This window comes from Heterocephalus glaber, unplaced genomic scaffold (genome assembly GCF_053883595.1).
Source record: "Heterocephalus glaber isolate CG9 unplaced genomic scaffold, H.glaber_assembly_v1.0 deba00001737, whole genome shotgun sequence".
NCBI classification, from domain to species: Eukaryota; Metazoa; Chordata; class Mammalia; order Rodentia; family Bathyergidae; genus Heterocephalus; species Heterocephalus glaber.
The window spans coordinates 6,236,217-6,253,273 of record NW_028258445.1 but is presented as its reverse complement, the minus strand read 5'-3'; the positions used below and the strand labels follow the sequence as shown (position 1 = coordinate 6,253,273).

Below are 17,057 nucleotides of genomic sequence, written 5' to 3'. Positions count from 1 at the left end.
TTCTCTCCCAATTAGATCTGCTTCTGTCTCTGACACTGAGCGCTTGCTCAGTGGCTCAGGTTTTCCGTGCTCACCGTGTCTCTTACTTTGCCTCAGCGGCCTGAGCTCCCACTGCTGCCCACAGTTGCTCCCTAAAGGCAGTCTGTTGTGTGCAGGCTGCCTCCCTGTGCTCTCCACACAATTGTGGCGGCCCCACAAGTTCACTGCTCTTGCTTATCTATGGGTCAACACATATTGTTGTTTTTCTCTGCCCAGCGCTACCCCCACACCAAACAATAGTCCTGAGAAGGCCATTATTGGATTTCTTCAACAGTATATCTTCAGTCCATAAAGACTTTCTGACCCATAGCAGATTTCAGAAAACTCGCACTAAGTACTCACATTACTGAGTGGGTAGCAAGTGGGAAGTTTCCTAGGACTGGTGGAAGAAGTGCAGCCACCCAGTGATGCCTGTGTGTGATTGTCCCTGTTAGCAGATTTGAGATTGTAAATGACAAAACAATCTGAAGTACTGAATGAAATAAAAGTAGCTTATACAATACTGTTCAGACTTAAAATTGCAAGAGCCGAGTACCATGGCTTCTGTTAAATCTCATGTATTTGTTCTCTCTTTCCTGTCTCTTCTGCTTATCCTCAGACAGACATTTTCTCAGTTACGTTTTTTACAGATATGCAGTTAATTTTAGTAATATGTAATAACAACACAACATTAATGTTTATTTATTATTTTGAAAATGACTTCTTTATTAAATATTCCAGTGGAATCTTTAATCACATAAACAAAAATGTTAACACATTTCACAGAATAGTATAGATTTTTTTTTTCATTTACTTTTGCTTCCACATTGGAATTAGAAATCAGAATGTCAAAATGCAAAGTAAAATGGCCATTTTCCCCAAAAGGTCTTAATTTGTAGGCACAATCTGTTTGGAGTTTTTTAAGACTCCATTGTATGAAATTATCTAAATGTATGATTACCTAATTAGAAAAGTTTTAGTTTTTTCATGTTTAAGATATGAAAGGTTCCTTGTATTATCTGCTTCTGTAGTTGTTACATTATTAGATGCAAACTCCATTGTGTACATTAAAATCATCACAATTTGTTAAGAAATGAAAAGTAATTTGGTATTATATAAAACAAAATTGAATATGTGAACCTCCACCAGTTGCCTTAGGCTGCTTTAGAACTGTGGAAGTTGTGTGTGATGAGGGAGGAACGTGAAGCCCACCTTCCTGTTGAAGCAGTGCACACTGTGGAGGTCAACAGAGGGAGAGAGATGACCTGGCAACCAAGGGCCGCGTGACCGCGTGTTGGAAATCACACCATTACTTCCAAATACCCGGAATCGCTGCGGTTCATTATTTTCACCCGTGGAGCAATAATTTTTATGTTTCACACTAACATTTTTTTTTTTTTACCATTAATGATAAAGGAAATATTTCAAGTGGTAAAACAGTGAAGATACAAAAGATGTTCGTGTAATCATTGCCAGTAGTTTTGAGAGTTTAGAAGCCTTGTGGAATCCAAAGGTAGTGACAGCATATAGAAAATACTGAGATGGAACTGCTGTTTGGAAGATTAGTTACCTAGACGTGTACCACTTATCACCTGTGCGTGCCCACGGCAACATACATGGAAGAAACACTCTTTTGTCCTGTGCTTTTGTAAAACTCAGTATCATCGGGTACATGAAAGAAAATAATTCAAGAAGGACAGCAGTGGAAGCTTTCCCCATATTTCTGTCTGCGGTTGAATCAGAGGGCGGGAATCTACGGCATCCTCAGTGCTTGCCTCTGCCACTTGGATGCCAGTGGTCCCTGGTAAATAATTAATACATGCAAAAATATTATCGTATGTGCTAATCCTACTAGGTTTGTGAGGATTAAACACTGCTATAACTGGACTCTGGAAGGTCCCAGAATGTCCAGGGGTTAATGACATGGTCCTCACCTTGGCGCTGTTGGGAGCTGATTGAACCTTGACGAGGGAGCCTACTGAGGAATCTTCGGTCCCTGGGCCATTAGGACTCCAGCCTCCCTGTGCCTCTGTTTCCTGGCTGATGTGGGGTAAACAATCCGTGCTGTCACATTGTTCCTCCACAGTGCGCTGTTTCTTCACAGTCACAAAAGGAAAAGGTCAACCTGCTATGGACTGCAGCCTTCAAAACCATGAACTAAATAAAGCTTTCCACTTTTTTGTGCTGATTATCTAAGGTCTTTTGCTACAGCAATGGAACTTAATAGATTCACTATATACATACAAGCACATTGACCACAGTGGCTGGCATAGATTTACATGCACACCAAAGTGTATTTTAAACATCAACATTATTTTTTCCACTGCTTGCTGTGATATTTCTGTCCTGACATATCATGCATAATGTCTCAGTTACGACTGGTGTGAAAGAGCCATCGTTGATGATGCTGAGAGCTCCAAAGTCAATTCCAAAAAGCTGAATATAAGTTCAGCTTCATTTTTCTCTAGGTGAAATAGCTCTGAACTTAAAATTAGAAGAGGAGTTCAATTTCTGTTACTGGTACTCACTGCTGTGTGACAACTTTTGAAACTTAATTGAGCACTCAGTTAAATGTGAATCATAAAATCTACTTCCATTAAAAAAGGACATGACATATAATTTGAAAAATTAATGCTTGACTGAGAGGTAGACAGTGAAGAACAAGTTGTTCTATAATTTAAAATAGGATAATAGAAAGCAATATAGCTACGTAGTCAGGATAACAGGTCCTGAAGGCAGGTTAAGTCCAGTCTTTGTGCTGCTGCTCCCATGAGCTGAGTCTTGGGCAAGTTACCAGTTTGTTCTTAATGTCCTAACCTGCGCAGTGGGGATAGCAGCAGTATCTACCCCGCAGGACTGCTGTGTTGACTGAGCACTCGCAAACCGCAGTACTTGTGACATAGTAGATGCCCTGCATGTGTGAGCTACTGATGTGATTGTTCCCTCAGCTCCATTTGCTTCTCACAAGTACTGAAGGAGCCGAGGAAGCTTTATACTAATAGTATAGACATTCTTGAAGAAGCTTTTTTGTCTTAAGCTTCATGTACAATAGGAGTATGTTTTTAACATGTACCACACAGATTTACATATATGTGTGCATGTGTGTGTGTACACAAATACATTTTGAAGGAAATACATAGGTTGATATATGCACTTATATAACCAAAAAAGTGTATTTTTTTTTTTTTTAGTTTTTCAAATACTACATAAAGTTGGACACTGATGGCCCTATAGCAGGCCTGAGCATGATAGGAGTCACCCAGTATGGAACCTGAAACTTCGGTCCTCACTTCTTGGGCATTATGGTGTAACTGGGGAAGAAATGAAGCTGCAGTGAGACAGGCAGCAAGCCAGCCTGAGTTCTGAGTCTCACTGTGAGAGTTTATCCAGACACTCATCTGTGATTTACATTTCCTCTGCATGGACAGAATGCTCAATCTGCGTTTAAATTCCAAACGTGGAAGTGTACCCTAGCCCTCAACTTCAGGTGTCCTATAGTACAGCCTGAAGAAACAGAATAAAACATGTACCTTTGTTTTTCAACAGAGGCTAAGATTCTAGCTCTTCTGTATGGACTTAGAAAGCCTGACTCAGGTTTGCCGAGGTAAAGTGTAGGCTTGACCTGCCAGTCTGAAACTCAATTAAAATATTTGGGCACCAGGATTACTGATTCTTTAGAGAAAAGGAAAAATGCCTATTAATGAAAATGGCTGATGTCAATTTAAAGCACTGGAAATTCTTAAGGGCGACTTCTAAGGACTTACTGCTGATATTGCAAATCCGTCAGCAGTGTTCCCTGCTCCTCTGTTCTGTTTTAATAGACCTTATACAGTGATGGAGGAATTGTGCTGTTAACAGAGACTGCAATAAATATCCAATGTCCAGAAAGAGTTTTGAATTACCTGATAAGAGAAGGAAAGTGTCTTTTGGGAAAAAGACAGTGATTTTCTTTCTATTGTTCTGCTAATTGGAAAGAGTAAGAAGCATTCTGATAATCCCAGTGGCTTAGTAGCTAAGGACAATATGATGGCCTTTGCTTGCATTGATGATGACAGAAAAATGAAGCAAAACAACAATCAAAGAATTACGGTAAGGTGACAAGTTCAAAATATTAATATGGGATGATAGAACTGGAAAACAATCTTCCTAGTGTTAAAACCTAATTATGACTTTGAAATTCTGTTATCAGTCTTAAATTTAAAACAACTGCTAAATGGATCATTTCTTTTTTGTTTAGCCATTTGAGCTTCTGTTTGATAAAGGTCCTTGCCGTTTGAATGGAACATAAAAATTTTATTGGTCCCTAATGATGCCAACTACAGCTGTACAATCATCATTTTAGGGTCTGCACTTAGATCTACTATTGCTTAATCACAATCATAGAAATATCCTTGAGTGTGTTTGCTTAACCAGATGGTAAATGGCTTTATGGCGAATACATCCATCTTTTTTTACTGTATGACTAAGTGTTAAAAGAGAAATTTTAGCTATGAAAGGAAAATGCAGACTTGTATCATACTAAAAATAGTATTTTCTTTTAATCTAGTGCAAGGAGCACATATGAATGTATGTATCAAATGAATGCAACATTATGACAAACATTTTTGAAATGTATACTTAAATATTTGAATAATGCTTTTAATTAATGATAATTAAGACATAAAATAGTGGTTTACAATATTGTTCAATTCTTAATACCTTTTTTTGAAAAAAATTTCCAAGGAATTTTCCATTTGAACTATTCTCTTTAAACTTTTAACTTAAATTCTTAAAATAATATGTCTAGAAATCATATTCAGACATATTTTGATGTAACATAATAATGTTTTATATATTTAAAAGTTTAAAAATCAGATTGTAATGTGATTTGAGATTTACTGAGTTCATGTGTGATATGTTGAGTTAATTTGGGATTGATTGTTCGATTTGAGAATTTGTAAAGAGTATCTGGATAGATAAATTCAATATATATTTGAATCTATAGATTTTGTGTAAAAAAGGTTTTACACAGTTAGAAACCCCTGGGATTAAAATTTCTTTGGCAAAGAAGAGCTTTGCTGCTGTCCCTACAGTAGTGAATGCAAAAGGAGAATACAGAGACCATCTCACAAACAGAAATATATAGAGTATTGGCCAAAAGTGTGTTCTTCTTACATTGTTTTAATATCTAACATTATACTACCAGACATTTTTAACCTTATATAAAAAATAAGCATTTAATTTGAATGGAGCTAACACAAGAAAAGGAAGCAAAAATAGTTTTAAATTGAAAATTTAACAAAAAATGAAAAAAATTATTGGTAGTCATATTCTAAAATAAGAATAAATTTAATTTTATGCAAAAAGCACTAGAGATAGAATAGATATACAATTTAAAATTATTTCTTTCACATTATCAGTTAGTGGAGAAGATATGTTTTATTCTATTTTCCATTGAAATTTGAATTTTTGATAATTTGACATGTATAATTTGACATCATCTTGCATCTAAAATCCAGGGTGCTGTCAGCCTATAGTTTTATTACGTGTACCAACTTGTGGGCATATTTTTATATGTGAACTTCCTTAGTTTTATATCAAATATCTTTTATTGAAACTACTTTTAAATACATTATATAGGTGGATTCGTTTACATTCTTTGACAGAGAAAAAAAGAGGAATTAAAGATTGTTATATTGTAAGTTTATAAATCTCACATGAATTAGAACCATAGTGGGCAGCTGGACTCTTCCCTTCAATATCTGTGTTATTGGCAGTGATTTCTGATTGTTAACACTTTTCAAAATTATGAGAACAGATTACAAAATATTATAACAATCATTACAAAAATTTTGAATTTATGTTTATAAAATTATTTTATGGTTATAGGAGGCAAGCGATATAAACAATAAAGGGGCTATTACAAAACATCACTGTGAGATGGTGGAGTGTATGTAATCTTAGGCCACTTAACTCACAAATGTCTACCAAGTTTCTCAGCTGGTTAAATTATATGTACATATATATTATACAACATATATATATATATATATATATATATAATATTACACACGAGAAACAGAACCAAGTGATCATTCTTGCATGTTAAGTAAGATTATCATACTCTTCTTCGGTTCTGCAGCCATTCCACTGTATCTGTGGGCTTCTGGTTCCAGGGCGGATAATGCAGTCTGTGGATAATCAAGTCCCTTACAAGCAATGTTATAGTGTTTTCATACAACCATATCCACCTTGTCATGCACTTTAAATCATCCCTAGATTATTTATAATACCACCTACCATGTATATTCTATTTAAATAATTGTTATACCGAATTGACAAGGGAAACTATTCTAAAAACTCCAGAAACAGTTTTTCAGATATGTTGGATCTGTGACTTGTCATATCTATGTGCATGCAAAAATTAACTGTATCAGTACAGCTGCCAGGTTATTCAAGGATAAACAAGGGCCACCATTACCTTAGCTTCTCTCCATCCACATCCTATCCAAATATCCTATAGCATTATAAGGTAAAATCTTCTATCTTCAAAAACACAAATATTGTTAAAGCAGAACATTCAAACCTCCTCTCTCTGATGATTATAAATTACTAATGAAATCCTTGCTAAATCTAACTTACTCACACTACTGTTCTGTTTGTTAATTGGAAAGAAAACATATTTAAATTTCTATGTAGCTCCTCTCTCAACCCTAAACATAAGATAGAACTCACGCGTTGTGTCTTCACACCCATAAGAAACTTCCTAATTAGTGACAACTGATTTCCGGAATGCTAATGATAACTCCTCTCGGAGCACAGGCCCAGCTCTCCTTGTGAAGTCTCTGTGGGAAGGCCGAAAACTGCTAACAGGAAGTGTATATAATGTCACCTAAAGAAGTCCCGCTAGCTTTTTAGTTTTTAAATTTTTCCCCATGAGTTTATTGGTGCATTATGATCACACTCATCATTGGGAGTCTGTACCTGTACATTATGTATCCTGGTTCTTGTTTTTTCCCATTCTCCTTCCCTCCCTTCTGCCTCTCCACCGCTCCCTATTTATAAAGGCTTTGTTTCCATCTTTTCCTTCTTTTCTCATTTTTCCTTTCCCTTCTTTCCTTTCCCCCAACCCCCCTCCCTAGTCCCCTTCCCCTTTGAACCTTTTCTTCCTATTTCACATTATTATACATTTTGGTTCTCATTTACACTTTCAGATTCTCAAATCAGAGAAACAATTCAGTATTTACACATGTGTGTCCTATTTATTTCACTTAGAGTATGGCCTCAATGTCCTGGTATTTTTTTATCAAGAAGATGTGAATCACCAAAGAAGTTTAAAATCTAAATTTAATATTTATTTTCCTGTGTTTATATTGTTTAAACCATGTTCTTATATCTTTGATAAAAGATACTATACTTGAAATATGTAGGAAATTAAATATAAGATCTATAAAGAAATTTATATCTAGTCTCTTAAGACAAACCCAATTGATGGCACTATCTTTATATTGGGACATTGTTATTTAGCTAGAGGGATAAAAGGGGGAGAGAAGGGATCAAATCATGACTAGTTTTTAAAATTTATGCAAAACAACAATCTATTAGAAAAATCCAAGTTTATATCAATATCACATTTTTGTCATCCACTGTGAGGATACTCATTGTATCTGAAAGACACTGTTTGCGTTAATGAAAATATTAGTGAACTTTTTTACTAAACCCTTTCCTAAAGCTCACCAGGGGCCCAGGTCCTCAGTGACCCAATGTGAATTCAAGTTCATTAATCAAGCGTGCTACTTGCTGGCACACAGGATTCCTCAGTCCATTGTGAGGCAGCACTGTACTAAGCTGTTTCTTGCCCTGACTCCAGACTTGCAGTCCAGACTGAGGTGAGACAGCACTCTTCGTGCGCTGGCGAGAGCCAGCTCTGCCCCTTTCTGGTTTGCTGTTCTCCTGTTCTGTGGGCTCCTCCTGTCCAGCAGAGAGTGGAGATCACATTAGGACCTCTCCTAGAAGGCTCTGCTGGCCTGGGCCGGAAGTGTCACACACTTCTTTGCCACACTGCCTTGGTCTTAAAGTCTGTCCAAGGCTCTGTCCAGCTTCCAGGGAGACAGGACTTTTCATCCAGAGTGTGTACAGGGAGAAAAGAAATGTGTTCAGTGATGGTCAGTTCCTGCTGGAACTACCATGTGGCTCCAGCTGTTTCCTTAGAGAATTAAGATGCACTCCCACCGTGATGTTGCTGAAATCAAATGAGTTAATGAGGAAGAGATAAGGGGAAAAAGATAGACTTAGGGTTAGCACACTGGGACCACAGGGTAATAGTAGGAGAAAAACAGAATCAAACTCTAGAAAATATGAAAAAGATTAATGCAAAAAATTAAAAAGGTATCTAAAGATACTAGTAAGGATATTGTAACAAAAGATGAAAAGTCTGAACAGTATTTAAAATCTGGAAAGTTAAGACACTTAGTAGTATTGCAGGAAAGGTTAGATACATAGCTGACAGAAAAATAGAGGTAACAGCAACAGCATACAGAAGGAAGCCTGCATGTTCCAATAGATGAGAATGAATTTCCAGGAGAGCAGCTTGAGGGCCATGGATAAAGCAGCATTAGTTTTCTTATTCTACTGTTGTTGTTATGTTTATTTTTCTTGGTCAGAGGTCTCAATGTTTGGTTTATTTGTGCTTTAATGACCGTGCTACTCCACAGAATATGTGATATCAATTTAGGCTAAATGACTGCCAGTCCTATCTCCTAATGCTATTAACAGACATGCTGTAAGACCTTCAGAACTGTTAGGTATCGGGCTACCTGTGAATTACAAAACAATCAAGTGTCAACAGCCATAGATCTGGTTATGGTAAAGCTTAAGTTGACAAGCTTGAAAAGTATTTTAACTACCAAAGTTTTTAATCAAGGTTTACTAACAACTGCTGAGGACAGATGGTCTCAGGTTCCTTGTGTTGACAGCTCAGAGATTCTTGAGATGCTGCAGAAATATATATGACCTATTTCTGTGTCAAATTGAACATGAGCATTTTCTAAAACAAGGGTGTGATCTTTTTTCTCCTACACTCGGAGTAGTGAATATATTACAAAGGTGTGGACCTTTTAGAAAGTACTGAGCTCTTTGATAAATGAATTATTAATGTTGACTTTCAGACACAGATAAAGGTAACGTTGCCTGCTTTGCAGTCCATTCATAACTTTAGCCATATTGGCTCCTGTGTACAGTATGGTGAAAGGTACCCGTCTCAATCCGTATTTATTGAAGTGAAGTATTTTCTTCTAATATAGAGTGGCTTCCCTCAGCTACCAGTGAAGATGGCTTCACGTCTGGAGTACGGGACTTCTGGCCCCGGAGTTTCGTTTCTTTGTTGAAAGGCGCTTGCAGCGGGCTCTGTGAGCAGCAGTGCGCACTGGCCTGGTCCCTGGGTGCCTTTGGGGCAGAGGCTGCCTGTGCAGGGCTGGGCCTGGCCGCCAGCAGGTGGCTTTCTCCCACCCTTCCACCGGGGTTCCGGCCGGCCAGAGGGTGGCACGCTGAATCTGCCCGGTCCTGGAAGGAATTCTCGAAAGGGAGACACAGCGAACCTGTTCTCCGGATAAGGTAATCGCATCGGGTATTTCCTTACAGCATTAGAAACTTGACTAACAGAAAGTAAACCTTAGTTCCACCCGTGCCGAGGAGCGACCCCGCTTCCTTGCCTACGGCAGCGCTCCCCTGGGCTGCCGGCCTCTGCCTTGGGTGCTTCAGCTGTCCAGGTGTGCAGAGAGCGCCCTCTCTTCCCGGGCTGCCCGAGCAGGCAGAGCCCTCTCCGGGGCATTGTAAGAGCCGCTCACCGGTCTCTCCCCAAGCGAGGCAGCTGTGTATTTCCAGTTGTTTCAGCAATGTCGAACCTAAGAGCTCGTGTGTATTGCTTTTAGAAAAAATTGCTTATTAAAGAAAGAATAGGAATTAAGACTGCTAGCGAATTCATTGTATAATTTTAATAACAGCATCAAACCTTTGTATTATTATGAGAGTTGAGTCACATACCAGAATTTGTGACTACGACGAACTCAAGTCCTCCTGACCAACAGTATACACACACCCCTCCCAGCGCACACACGTGGCTCTCACAACATGAGGACAGCGAACTAGTTATTTCTACTGTTGATAAACCTTTCTTGGGAGGATTATTTTGCTGTAAGGTCTCAAAATATATATATATGGTCAAAAAGATACTAAGGGAAATAATAAATGATAATTTATTCCCCTTTTACTTGTGTTAATTCTCCAGTTTATATAAATATTGATCAAATATGATATTGTGCCTGTGTAATATTTTTCATTTCTAACCCAGGATGATATTTAAATTATAAATCTTACAGAAAAGAAGATTATATGTTTAAATGTGTTGTTTTTACATTCCTGTACACCCTTCAAGTCATAATATCGAGTAAGACACTGGGTATAACTTTGAATATTTTGGAGATTAACTTTCAGTTGAGCAAAGGCTAAGCCATTTAAATCATTAACTGTGGTGGCTCGCTTGCAATCAGAGAAGTTACTCAAATATCTTAAATTGTGATGAGCAGCAAAGACTTAATTCATCAGAATAAGTTGCTCCTGCATTTTCTCAATTTTCCACTATAGAAAGTTATTTTTGTTTTATGTTAGGGATCTTAAAGGAATACAGATATAAATTTCAGACCTTTAAACAATGAGAGCTGCACGCTGACAGTCTCAGGTACTCAGGGGCCGAGGTGGGAGGAGCTCTTGAACACAGAGGCCCAAGATCAGCCTGGCAAACCACAGCAAAGAAGAAGGAGAAAGAAGAGGAGGAGGAGGAAGGTCAAAGGAGAAGGAGAAGAAAAGGAGAAAGAAAAGGAAGAAAATCTTTCTCATTTAACTGAGGAGATCACGGTTCTGGATTATTTTTACCTTTAAAAAATTGCCGCAACTGTAAATTCACCTATAGTTGTATGTTAAAATTTTATAGTTTTTCATCAATAACATATTTTTTATCATTGCATCAGTCAAATGTAAAGGTCATTTAAAAACAAAAAGGCATAGAGACTCAAACGTTTTTTCAATTTTGAACAAATTTTATAAATAAGAATATAAAAAGACAGGAAATATATTTTTTCACCATGGTGTTTTGAAATCATTAATATGTATTTTTTATAATCTGATATTTCACTTCAAAAACACATAGTATCTTGAATAGAGACAGGGACTATCTTTCAAAGATTTTAGTAGTTCCAGAACCATTTGTCATGGATATAGTAGTTCCTCATATTGCTATACAATATGTGCAAAATTAAATGTTTTGTATTTGTGAGTTAAATCCTTCTCATATTTCATTAAAACAACATGAAATTGAGTAACACACTCATCTAATCACTAACACACCTCAACTTGTATGTGTGAGGTAGATAGAAATCTTTTTATCACATAATTCAAACTTTGTCCATAATGTTTCATCTAGCAGTTATCAGGCTTAACCTGAAATGTTTAACTTAGAGGCTTGTAGCTTTTATTTCAGCATTCCTTTAAGTTTTTCCATCCTAGTTTTTCTTTTTCCCCAGTACCAGCTGTTGAACCGTGGGCCTCTCCCATTGTGGATGAGGGCTCTACCACTAAGCTGTGCTTCACCCATTTCCACTTAATCTTAACAGAGATAATTATTCCTCACAAGAGCAGCTAAAATAGATGTATACAATCAGGAATTTAAAATAATTTATAATATTCAAAATCCTAAGCATATCTTCACAGAAAAATATTGAGTGCATTCTGAAATGTGCAGAGTTTTGTGTTTAAAGTACTGAACAAAATTCGTAGAAAATGTTCCAAAAGGTGAGGTTTTGATACAGAACATTGAAAATTCCATTCTGGACTGTGAGGGAACTGTCAGCCTTTGGGAATCACCACTGTACTAGTAATGTGATTAGGTAACAGGAAGAATCTCAGACATGAAAAGCTCTTGTCTCTGATCTCAGGGAGTTTAATATATTGACTACTTGTTTTCAACCTATAAATTTTTTAATCATTTATTTTCTTTATTAAAAAGTAGTTCCTGATGTTTAATATATACACACATACATCAATAATCACATAGTACCACTTTAATATGTACAACACTTATGTTTTTATGTATCAGATAAAATTAAATTTAAAAGTTAAAATGCTAACAGTCTCTGGTTATTAAATCTAAGATCAGTCATACTGAAGGATTTTCAATATCCCAGAGAGCTGATTTTGCTTCATCTACTCAAACAGAAACTACCAGAAGAGATTTTTATTTGAATTTTATATTACTTAGCAAACAACTCATGAGACTAAGATAGGATTGACAGGGAGAGAATTAAGGTGACACTGAGAAGCCTGATGGATAAAGGACACAATTTCTACAGCTTTACAGTGATCAAATTAAGTATGACGCTAGGCACTTATAGATGCTTTCTTACTGACCACTGTTAAATGAATCAGTTTTTTTTCCCTCCGAATCTCCCTCTATTTGGGTAAAACAAACCATTATTGACAATCTCAGAAGGAGTTGAAGAAATTATGGAGCAGAGATTAATGTATTACAAGTGTGTATTCACATCAAGTCTTATCTTTTATCTGTTGTTCAAGCTACAAGCTTATGATCTAGGAAAAAATACCTCCTTAAATCATGTTTTCTAAACATCCAAAACATTTTATTGATACTGAATATGGTTGGATGATTTATATATCCTTCACCAAAGACAGACATCACTAAAACTCAGTAATTCGGTATTGATCCAAATGAAAGAGCACACAGACACGTTGGAGGAAGTGTCTTTGGGAGCAAAGTAGATCAAAACTCCGTATACATTTCAGTGAACAATTTACCAGTAATCGTATACCTATGACCCAAGGATAAGAATGATTTTGCTGCCTGCCCTGTGGGGTAGGGAGTCTGTGGCTTTGCTCTCAGCTGGAAGGATGATGCAAGTCCTTCCAGGTGATTCCTTCATGGTCAAGGGAAGGGAATGGTATAGTGTATGAGAAGACAATTAAGATGGAAGATGTTCTCAGGGTAATTTATATTTTTAAAATTAATTCTTAAATCTATTTGAATGGGAAACATCCTGGTGTATTATTCTTATTCATCATTTAAAATTTTCATTTTTCCTTAGTAAAGGACTTGGTGTGATTGTTTTGGAGTTATGGGTAATGAAACTGGGTTTAAAACGTGTAAAGATTGACAAGGAAATCTCTTAGTTGGGAGAACTGCCAAAAGCGCATGAGTGTTTTCATTTTTTCAAGTATTTCAATTTTGTTTTCTGCAACATATGAAGTTTCACAATAATCCTCTGTCAGGAATTAGTTGGAGATTTGTGGTTCCAAGTAGTAGGTCAGCAGTGATTGGAGAAAATCCTGAATTAAAGAGGAACAATTTACGATAAGAAGGTGATCAGCTTAAAGCCCATTACTTGTGGCTTAAGGCTGACAAGAGGAAAAACTGTCACTGTGCTCAGAGCCTGGGAAGAGGGTGACTGGATGGAAGGAGGGAGGGGAAGAAGGGTGCATGGCTGAGCACAGTCAGATGTCATGCGTGTGCCTGGACGTCCTCGATTTGTATGGGGAGAGTACATTTCTCAAACTGGCTGAGACTGATCACAGGAATTTTCAATGATTAGAAGAGAAAGTCGAAGAGTTGGGCCTGAAGCCCCTCAGGACATATATCAAATATTGGTTTCAGGCCACATTATAAAAGCTACTGGATGTCTGTTAACAGGATTAATAAGTAACATTTGAGGATTAATGCAATTAACATTTAAGAAATTGCTGTGTTCGGGACCACAGAATCAGGCAGGAAAAGCAATTCAGAGGCAGAAAAGTTTCTGTCTGAGCCTCACTGAATCCTGACTAGCACTGGGCTGTGTGTGCAGCTGGGCTGACTGCCGTGGAGTGTGCCAGGCACACCTGTGTGCAAAAGCAGTGTGTGTGGAGCCAGCCAAGCAGAAGGAAGTCCAGGGGCCCAGCGTTGCTTGCTGGTAGTGCAAGAGCAGGCTTTGTGCCCTTTTTGTCCTTGCAGTCTCCAGAGCTGCAGGCCAGAGCTTACATCAGGAGAAAGAAAGTCATCATCAAGAAATGTGCTGTAGCGCAAATGTTAGGATGGGATTTAGCAACAGTCTAGGGAGTAATTCCTAAAATGTAAGAGTGACGGGCAGTTGCTCAAATGCCTACTTGGTTTTCACTTATTGTTTATTGTATTCCACGGACTCCTGGGTAATTAATATAGCATGATTTTCAAAATGTAAAAAAGTTTTCCAGAGCTCTTTGATAGCGATTGGATGCAACACTGGTCCCAAAGAGCATAAATAAGAGTATTAGTGTTTGTGCATTGAATAATGAAGAAAATGTTAAATTAAAATACAGCGATCAAACTATAAGCTCTATTTATTAACTCATAAATATTAATATTAAGATATACATTATAGCTTTTGCATTCACAAATCGAATTTGTAAGGTGAAGATTTATTACAGAGAAATAAAATATTTCTAATCGTGGAACTCATTAATATTTTTTAAAACTGTACACATAGTAGAATTTATACATCTGTCATAGAGTCAGAGTGTAATTTACGCTGCCGTTAGAAAGCTGCTGAGTCCTGGGACGCTTTCGCCGGTCCAGTGTGCCTTTCTGCGGTGCGTACGCGCGTCACAGCTGTGTCTCGCCCTCAGTGCCCGAGGTCACAGGTTGTCCCTGTTCCACCCGAGGGCTGCGCTGACCGCTCGTCCCCACGGCTGCGGGTCTCCCGAGCACCGCGAGAGGACTCTGCAGCGCGGGATTCCAGGGCACGCACAGGTCAGGTCAGGCTCAGAGCTCACCCCGGGGCAGTTCGCTCTTTGCTGCTTGTTAGTGCTTAGGAACAAAGTAACTGTAAATCTCTGTGTATGGGGCATTAAGTTGTTACTTCCAAAGGCTTTTCCTAGGTAGGCCTGGCAAGGTAGGTGCTGCCTGTAATTCCCAGGGCTCGCGAAGCTGAGGCAGGAAGACAACAGTTTAAGCCTAGGCTATGCAAATTAGTGAGGTAGCCAGATTGTTTCAAAATGAAGGGGTGGCATGAGGTTGCAAATCAGGGTGAAGGCCCTGTGTTTATTCCCCAACACCCGCACGTAAGTGAATAGTCCTAGGAATGTTTATCCTGGGCAAAATCCGAAAGTGCAGGTTTAATTGGAAATTTGCAGAGCGGCTGTACACTTCCCAGACGGACAAAGAATGAGCTTCATACAGATGGTAAAGGTGTGGAGACACAGCGAGCGTCCTTTGAGTTAGCCACAGTGCATGTTGAACGGGTGCGGAAGGCTGATGATGCCGTCCTTCCGCCCACGCCCACAGGGTGTCGGGGCCCCACAGGGGACAGGAAGGCGACAGCGCAGCGCACAGACAGGCCCTGGGCGGAGCAGCCTGGGCCTTGATCTGAGCCTGCAGGCTGGAGGGTGGGGTGGGCTGCGCTGGGTGCCTGGTGCAGATTGTCATCGGCACTGCTGCAATCGGAATTGGGGTGCGGCAGGGCACACAAGGCCCGTGTCGTGTGGCCAAGCCCCCAGGCCGAGTGGACGCAGGGAGGGCAGGGCCGCTGAGGGACCGCGAGGCTGGGGCGGAGACCAGGCTGCCTGTGGCTCCTCGGGGGGCCACCGCCTCACAAGCCGCTGTCCGCGGGGTGTCCACCGCGCTGCTGCTGCGCGGGGAACCCCACCCCCAGTTTGCTCCCCGAGGACGTAGAATGTAAGGAAGCCAGAAAGATGGCTTCTTGTGTACTTAGGGCACAGGTGGTCAAATCCCTGGGTCCACCTGCATTTGTACAACCAGAGAAAGAACTGAGGATGTCTTATGGGCACCTAAGGTAAAATTAACACTACAGAGAACATAAATGTTTATATTAAGAGACGTGGAAGTGTTTTTCACTTGCTGAGCAAAGTATGTAGTTCAGCGTATTTCCACTGTAATTATTTTATAACTATAAACACCGTTACATGTGGTTTTTGTTTATAACAACATTGCTCAATTTCTCCAGTAACATATAGGAGGATGTGATAATGCTTTTATTATAAAAAATTCAGAGATGTTCTGATTACAAGTACCCTTATAAAACATCAAATTTAAACACCGGACTACTGCATAGCATTTTAAAAACCTCAGCAAGGCATTATTTTAATATTTGAATTGTTTAGCTGTCCAATACTGCTGTTCAGAAACTGACATTTAAAAGTTTAACTTATCTAAATATATCACAAAGGCATAGAGTGTTACTCCAATCGTCACTTGAAATTGACCTCTAAAGGTTAATATTTTTTTCACTGATAAAGCATAATTTAGTATTTCCTTTTGATGATAATGTAGAAAATATAAGCAAAATATTATGTAAATTATGTATATGTATTCTACAACACATTCAAACTAGAGCCATAGATTTGGCATAGAGAGATGTCATTCGGAATATTTTTGACAATTTGTTTAATAATTCCCGGCTCGCTTTTCAAATTTTAGTAGACACTTGGGAATCAATCAGACAGTTTTTTTATGTCTAATAAATTTGTTGATTTTATTAAAATATTCAATTTGCAGCAAATTGGTAACAACTTCTATATTTCTGGAGTTTCATGAGTGGGTTTATACTACATGTTAGATAGAGACTGACATTTTCTAAAACAGAAACGTCTTCCAGTTGTGGCTGTAGGATGCACTAAATGGCATAAACTATTACCAACAGAAACATAATACCGTATAAAAGCCTGAAACACTTTTGGAAATCAGTGGGTGCAATAGTAAAAATAAACATATATTAAAAAATGGAACTCTTCATAGGTCAAAAACCAAGTAAAAGTGTGGATTAAAAGTAGAAAAAAATCTTTGAAACTACTACTTTGTTTTCTACCATTGGCCAGACCTGGTGATATTTTCCATTATATCAGGCCAAGACCTATACAAAAAGAAGACTCTGCTAGAAATGAGTCATACCTTTAGTGAAATTGAAATGTATCTACTTCTCAGAGAAAACCACAGCTACATTGTTTATCTCAATCCTGGTAGTTGG

The 17,057-nt window shown here is 38.3% G+C and overlaps 1 protein-coding gene across 7 annotated transcripts in view; it reads left to right on the top strand.

Annotated features, from left to right (window-relative positions):
* Fstl5 (follistatin like 5) overlaps nt 1-17,057 on the top strand; it is a 742,188-nt gene that overhangs the window by 291,192 nt on the left and 433,939 nt on the right. Inside the window, exon 1 of one of the 7 annotated variants that reach the window (XM_087200325.1) lies at nt 9,492-9,609. The exons of the other annotated variants lie outside the window; for them this stretch is intronic. The gene's annotated coding sequence lies outside the window, so the exon portion shown is untranslated. Of the gene's footprint in view, nt 1-9,491; nt 9,610-17,057 lie in introns of those variants that run through there. 7 annotated transcript variants of the gene reach the window in all.